Source organism: Ursus arctos, unplaced genomic scaffold (genome assembly GCF_023065955.2).
Source record: "Ursus arctos isolate Adak ecotype North America unplaced genomic scaffold, UrsArc2.0 scaffold_1, whole genome shotgun sequence".
Classification (NCBI taxonomy): Eukaryota; Metazoa; Chordata; class Mammalia; order Carnivora; family Ursidae; genus Ursus; species Ursus arctos.
The window spans coordinates 55,624,627-55,633,167 of NW_026622763.1; positions in this window are offsets into that span (position 1 = coordinate 55,624,627).

An 8,541-nucleotide genomic window follows, 5' to 3' on the forward strand; every position below is an offset into this window, starting at 1 on the left:
TTAGTTTCATATGGGATATATTACTATCTGGTCATGATTACCAGCCACGCTTCAAAAACATCTATATACAAAACAAAACTGGGTATTAAAAACCTTGGTCTGTAAAATCCCAAACAGGCAAGTAGTCATCATGTAGAAATCTGTATTATAAATTTATTTCAATACAACAGAAGTAAATATAATTTAAAATCCCCCAAATATACCATCTTCTCATCCGCACCATCACCACCCCCTGGTTTAACCTCTATTAACCGGAAGCAATGCTCATAGCCTTAAGCAAAATTCCGAATTCAGCCTTTTTGGAACCATTTGTCTTTCCCTTTTACCTGGTTATGGATGGGTCCTACTGGCCCCTGCCTGACTGAACTCAACTGACGTTGAACTCAGGCCCTTGTTCAAGAGTCACTAGCATCAGACTGACTCTGGATTCAGGAGACTTGCCCAAGTCACACAGACAGTTTAGGCATTAAATTTGTGTGTCTGTTCCCTTAGAAACATTTTAAATGACAATATACAGTACCACTACTGGATAAAATGACACATAATTGGTAATGTTCTAGGCATCAGTGCTATTAAATTAAGAACATAGAAAAGATATTATTTATCTTAACAATGCTCCAATGTACAAGGGGCCTTTGAAATACCTGCTCTGACCCCACTCGCCACACTTGTCTAGGAGCAGCCTGCCTCACCCTCCAAGGTACCCCCTCAGCAGCGATGTTTGTACTTCCTTCACCTCCCTTCAAAACAAAGGACGACGCTGGCCCAAGATGAGCCAATTATATTTTCTCTCCCAAGAATCTGGGGTTGACTCAGGCTGGGCTGGAGAAGATATGAGTAGAGGAGATGGGAATTCCCCTCTCTGGTCTCTCCTTGACAAGTTTGCAAATAGCATAAAGGGCACTGGAAAACCCAGTGAGGGGGACTGCACTGTCAGCAGAACCCAGAATATCAGCTTGTTGAAAGAATCACTAGTCTTCCTATAGGAAACAATGGTCTGTAACTGGAGACCTGGCGATGTCACAGGAAGATGACCCTGACGTCAGCCACACATGAGGCTGCTGAAAACAGGCCAGAGTGTGGGAGGGGAGGAGGTCGCAGTCGGTCACCTGTGAGGATGACGTCATCGCGTCAGCTGCCGCAGAGGTTGCTCCTTCACCTCCCTAGCTCCTTCTCTGGCGCCACCTTCTGCGCCGTCTGAGTATCAGCATCTCACACACTCTCCAAACATTTATTTAGTCACAGAAAGTGCTGAGTTCCTCCTTTGAAGGGATTACCTCTAAATAATTTAAAATGTCACTCCTTTAAAGGGTATTTACATTTCCATAGGCATTACTACTGCTCCAATAGTAGGAATAATACTAGTACTAATACTCCTCTAGTAGTAGTAATGATAACTGCTAGCAATTTGAAGATTTCGAAGATGCTGCAGGCCCAGCCAACCTCCACAGGCTCGGCTACTCCCCTCCAATGCTCTCTCCTGCACGGACATCAGCCCTACCCCAAGCACAGGCTCCAGAAGTCCTCAAGAAGTCCCTCACCTCGGATTACCTCCCCTGTTGACTTTATTCAAATGTCTCTGAGAATCCATCATCCCAGGAGACTGAGAGATGGGATGGCGGACAGGGAATCAGTGCCTGGGAATGGAAGCTATGAGAAAGAGAGAGAGAAAGCAGAGTGAGAATAAGACCTAAGACTGATTTCTGGGGAATGCAAAATGTAAGGGATGGTGGAGAAAGAAGAATCAGAGAGAAAGAGGAAGAACCAAGAGAAATATCAAGGAAGCCAAGGTGGGAAGATAGTTTTTAAAACTAGGGGGTGGGCTGCAGGGCCAGTGGGAGAAGAGAGACGCAGCAGGCAGGAATGGCAATGGGCAGCAGGCCAGCAATTTCTGTTTTTCCCCATTGGGGTTTCAGCTTCACTCATCTCCAGGCAGGCACCGGATAACGGGGAGAGCGCTGGTGGGCAGGGACAGTCAGAACCAGCCAGGGAGGACACCGACCCCAACAGCAACAGGAGGCCGGAGACTCATCGGCTGAAACTAGCCCAAAGAGTCACTGATATTGCCAAACTGAGAAAAATGAAGTTAATATTATGTAGAAAATACTCAAAAGACTGTATTAATCAATGTCACTGTGCTCTCACTACCAGTGGAAAGGCCTAGTTTTAGGCACCTCACAGTGTCTCAGAGGACTACTCTGCCTGATGATGGTAACAGCACCCACATTCTGACCAGCAGAAACCCAGTTACCTGGAATCTCTAGTTAGTCAGATTTTATGACTTTATGCACCTATCCTCCACTTCTAAAACAGGGAGGAAAATGTTCAAAAAAAAAAAAAAACCCACACAAACATTTTAGAGATCTAGTCAACAAAGAAATATAGGATCTATACAGACTTGACTCAACCCCGATATCTTTTCTAGCCGTACAAAGAACTGCTGTTTGGGATAACAACCCTGAAATAAAAGATTCAACCACTGAAGAAATACTAATGTAATGTATTTTATTTGACCAAAATTTTATACTTTCAAAAATTCTATTCCACTTTACCTTACCCTTATTAGGCTTAATCAAATCAAATGGAGTAAACTTGGGTAATAGGTAGTCTCACAGCAAGTTTACTTTGGCAATATTACAGAGTGTCTTGGAACTTCTGTGATTTGCAGAAATAAAAAATTAAATCACTTATGAAGAAACTAGCCTCATGTGGTCTGAGAAAACACTTCTTGAAATATTTCATTCCCTTATGTAACCATTTTTAAAATGTTGAGACACAAAATGAAAACCAGAAGCAATGAGTTTGGGATGCTTTCTTGTATTCCCCTAGACTCAAAAACAACACATTTAATAGGGTTTAAAGTCTCTAACCTGGGTGAAGGGGGCCTACTGAAAAACTTGTACTCCTTGACTATTTCACTGCGTACATCATTAGGGCTCAATCTGGGGGACATGGGAGAAGGTATTAAACCAGTAAATGGAGAAGCCAAACTTATAATTCATTTCTCATGATTTCCTTTCTTTTTTACTCTAGTTTACAACATTATTTTTTCATCCATGAACTCTAGGAACTAATAACAGACTCTTCTACCAGTAAAACTAGGATGTGTTACTCTAGTATATTTCATATGTTAATCAGTGAAACTTTGCATATATCAAGACTGAACCAAATGTTTTGTACATAATTAGGAATTAACATATTCAGCTAGAATGCACAGTGCCTTTTGTGTTCTCTCTCCCTTTCTCTCTCTCTCTCTCACACACCCTAACCAGCTGTTCTGACTAGGGCGCCTTTGGAAGATTGTTGGACTGTTGACTGACTGTTGACCGTTGATGGACAGATCCCTCTGGGTGCCCAGTAACAGTTACTCATTCTCCTTTTCCACTGGCCAAGCCATGTTGTCAGAGGAAAGATGGCCAACTATGAGAAAAGAATTGCTCCAGGAAAGGGCATACGTGCAAAGGGCAGCTGTTTCCCTTCTCTCTCAGGACATCCAGGTGCCATTACTAAATTTCCTGTATGCAGGGCCCTGGAAAAGTTCACTGACCTTGGGCAGGGGTTGCGGGGGACGGGGAACACTTTTTCCTTTCAAACCGTCTTTCTTTACTCATTGTAACCACAGGATCACCACTCACTATGTTGTCTTATAAATTATTCCTGTAAGATTTATAGCCATTTCTATGCTTCAAGTCAAACATTCTTTTAAGGCCAAACAGAGTAATTTACTGGATTTGTGTCTCTAAACAATCTTATAAATAGTCGCTCTCTAGTTCAAGGTGAATAACAGTCGGTGGCAGGCTAGCATCAAAGAATACTGATTGCAATTCAATTTTATTACCTTTGAGGATTCACCCTGGGGATAGGGCAGACTGGTCAAAAATCTATAGGATGATCATTGTGGGTCTGTATTGGAAAATCCTTTCCAAGTAAACACCTCCTGTAAGGGTTTTTGCCTCCTCTCTTCATTGATGACCGTATATATTATTTTCTTTGCCAGAGACACCAAGATGACAGTGTCGCTAACCGTACTTGCAGTTACGGCTGGGACGCGCAGTGCATGTTCTGCCCAGCCTGCCTGCACAGCAGGTCTGATCTCTAGGTTGTGCCTGCAAATGCTTTTTTAGACCCTGACACACCCGTAAACACCCTCTGTCCTTGACACCATTGCAAATGGCAATGAACACAATTTAATGCCATTACTGCTTCTCATTCTTGGTAATTTCACCTGCAATGTAAAGCTTACGTGAGATGCTGGCAAGATTTTCAGGAAACTAGATATTCTGTCTGGGCACATTTAACTCTCATAGTTCTAGAAATACACCCATTAGCAGGCAGTTTGATAACACATTGATACCATTTCCTGCCTATTTATCTACCGAAGGACACATAAACCTCTTAATTTCTCCAGAAGTATATGTGCCATTGGGTACAGCCAGCCCCTGAAAACTTTGGTAAGGTAGTGGGAGAATGTGAAGAATTCTAGAATATGAAACTCAATTGTGCCAGTGATTTTAGCCTGAAGGAACACAACAGAGGTAAACTAAGCTCCTATCTGTTTCTTTTTCTTTCATGTCCTTAAAATCAAGAGACTATTTAGCCAGAGTAAAAATTTAACTTTTTGTCAAAGGTTCCTTTCTCTCATTATCTCTCTTTTCAAGTCTGAATCACTTCAGACTTCAGCGCTTCTCCAGGGTCGAACTCTGGATTCAGTAAACAAGATTTTGCCAAATGTGCATGTGGGCTGCCTTAGCAGCTAGATGCTGAGGGAAAACGAAGGGCGAGAAACAGGAAATGAAGTGCAAATGGAATTGTAATGTCTGTTATTGGTGATGTCTGTGAGAGAAGAACCAAGTCATTACTGTGGGGTGCAAAGGATTTGTGTTAATGTAACAAGTAGGTAAACTTTATTAAAACTACCTTTCAGCTTCCAAAGAATGCTACTGCATGAAGGCTAGCTACCTTAATGTTCATCCTGTTATATTGCTGGTTGCTATGGCAATATCCTCCTAGGTATTTGTAAGGTCACAAAAGGAAGAGCTAACCCTCTTACTCCTGGAATAACTAATGTGGTTCTGTTACTTGCTTGATGTAAATGGTCTCAAGTGACAGCCAACTGTACGTATAGTCAATTACAACTGCTCAAAGGAAATGATTTGTTGTAACAGCCGCTGTTCAACCTCTGTGACATCAATGTTTCTATGGAAACAGTTGCCTATTGCACTGCTTTGAATTGAGTATTGATCAAAGTAGGGCCAACACTATTTCAGAGACTTGCTACTTTACTGTGTGGCAATTTACGATAGGAACTCATAACATCACTGTATATTTCAAGCCCCAAGGAACCAATTTAGCAGACAGTTACAGTAGAATATTAACAGAGGTCAATAATGGAAGTCTGATTATAGTCCTAGGACAATTATTCAATGCTTTTGTTGTCTGCCCTTCCAACATTCTAGCAGCTATTACAGTTTTCAAATAATAATATTCATGCCTGAAGAAAGGGCTATATTCATTCATCTTCTATTTTAAACTTTATTTTTCATTGTTATGTTATCTATCAATAAAACTATTCTGCTATATTAACCAAGCTGTGACCCCTCAGAAGTAAATAACTATTGATCAAGGAGTAAAGATCTACTGGCGCACAACACTGTTTTCCATTAATGATCTTATTGGCCCAGCTGATAAGATGGTTGTCTCCAAACAACGGAAGACACAAAAGCAAAAAATAACATAAGTCTAATTTCCATAAAAAATAGTTAGGATTCAATCTCCCATCGTTGCTCAAGGATGGATTCTCCAACCTCAGTTGAAGGAATAGTGAAAATAAAGACACTGTTATGCAGAAGCCCTCTGTAAGCCTTTCATTCTGGGTAATATTTCCGTCGTCCACAGATGTTTTATTCAATCTTCGGAAACAACCTTCACGATGGTATCATCCAACCCTCTCCTTTTACAGGTGAGGAAACAAGGTGACATGGCCTCTCTGGTGTCTTCCATAAAATAAATGTTCTCCTTATAAATATATATGTGAAAAATGTTGAATTGTGTTGAAAAAGATCATGATTTATACATTTGCCACTCATCTGAATAAAAATACATGCCAATTATCTCTACTCTTAGATTGATTTGTCAAGAACTTCAGTCAACCGATTGTATAAAATTATTTACTTCTAGCCCTCCTCATTCCAAGACAGAATTCAAGGCAGACAGTCAGCCAGTTTACTGCAGTGACATTGACCACAGTAAAGGCATTGAAAATTAATTTTTTCAGCTGAAGTTATAAAACTTCAGAAAGCACTTGGATAACATGGCTACATGCCAAAGAAGGGTAGGTGTCTACGAATGAAATCTGTTTCAATACATAGATAGTAGCACTAACTTTTTATTACCATAATTGAAAAATTATGGCTTGGGGAATGAGTCTTGTCAGGTAATAACAAATTCATCCACCTGCTTGAAAGAAGCTCCTCCTCATGTAAGGAAAAAGGATATTCTCTGAGCTTAACTATTGATTTAAAAAAAAAATCCTATCTAGATAGCTTAGAAATAAAAATTAGTTTAAAATATCAGTCCAGCTAACATCTAAAGTAGTATTGGAATCAGTCTGGATCCCATTATACTTTCTTTTTAATCGGCTAAGACTTTAAGTTAGCCTTCTTGATGATAATCGTTGTCTGTTAGAAGATGAGCTTTCCTTGTTCATATAGCAAGTACTTATTGAGCACCCGCTGAATGCCAGATACTGGTCCGAACAATGGAAAGAGTTGAACAAGGCGAGCTCTCAGTAGTAGGCGGTAAGGGTCATTTGACATGTGGAATAGGGAGCTCAAGAAAGAAGTGGTCTCTGATCCCATACTCAATGTCCTCCCCCTGTCTTTTTAACGATAACTTTTACCACAGTTTTTGCTTGTTTATGTATTTATATCCTGCTTTGCTACAGAAAGGATTTAAAGTGGACCATAAGTTTGATTCTGAGCTTCCTACCAACCTGTATAAAAAAGGAAACGTAATCAGTTACATGATTCCCTGTCTGGGAGATAAAAACAAAACAAAGGAAAACAAAAAGCAGATGTGCAAAAGAGGCCCAATGACTTCCGGTACTGAGACCAGAGAGAACTCTCCCCCAGGTCCTTAGAAACCAGACCCTACGATGTGGTAAGAAACATCGTCCTCAACACAACGCCTGCAAATACACCGCTGTGTGTTGTAAGGCTAAACTATAAGGCTTTTCATATAAATTCTGTGACCACAGCAAAGTGCCACTTAATGAACACAATTCTGCCAGACACCCAAACAAGGCCTTCCCTGACATACTACTTTCTATCAACATATAGGTACTCAGGAGCCAAAAAAATAAAAACCATTAGTAGATTACCCACATAATACCTAACTTAGAATAACGTACCTTCCTCATTTACCTTGACGATTACTCAGGTGCCAAGATGTACACCTACATAAATAGATGAGTTGGCATACTCGAAAATCCATTTATCTCTATCTGTGTGCGTGTGTATGTAACTTTTACTCTGTGAGATAACATGGAAGCACTTTCTTGAAAATGTTAATTCTGGCTTTAGTCTATGGATCTCAAACCTGTTGGGCCTGGGCCATTCCTAGCTTATGCAAACTAGATCATCTGTATTAAAGAATAAGAAGAAAGAGAAGGTTATACAATGACCTTGTCTCTTGTGACGGTTTTCTTACTTAAAGATTATTTTTCCTGATGTAAGTATAACGACTCCTGCTCTCTTTTGGTTTCCATTTGCATGGAATGTCTTTTTCGATCCCCTCACTTTGAGCCTGTGTGTGTCCTTAAAGCTGAAGTGAGTCTCTTGTAGGCAACATATAGTTGGGTCTGGCTTTTTTTTTTTTTTTTTTTTTTTTACATTCAGCCATTCTATGCCTTTGTATTGGGGAGTTTATTTATTTACATTTAAAGTCATTATTAACAGGTAAGGTAGTGCCATTTATTAATCGTTTTCAGGTTCTTTTATAGTTCCTTTGTTTCTTTGTCCCTCTCTTGCTACTTCCCTTTGTAAATTGATGATTTTCTGTCGTGGAATGCTCTGATTCCTGCTCTTTATCTTTTGTGTATCTACTGCAGATTTTTGCTTCATAGTTACCAGGAGACTTACATGAAACATGTTATAGTTATAACAGCCTATTTTAAGCTAATAACAACTTAACTTCAATCACAAAACTCTACTCTTTTACACCCCCCAACATGTTATGCTTTTGATATTATAATCTACATCTTTTTTATACTTTGTGTCTATTAACAAATTATTGAGCTACAGTTTTTAATAATTTTGTCATGTCACCTTTATACTAAAGTTAAGTGATCAGTGCACTACCATATTACAGTACTACCATAACATACAGTATGAATTTTATTATCTAGTTACCCTTACCAGTGTGTTTTAGACTTTAATATGTGTTCATATGACTAGTTATCATCTCTTCATTTCAGCTTGAAGAACTCCTTTCAGGATTTCCTGTACGACAGGTCTAGTAGTGATGAACTCCCTCAGCTTTTGT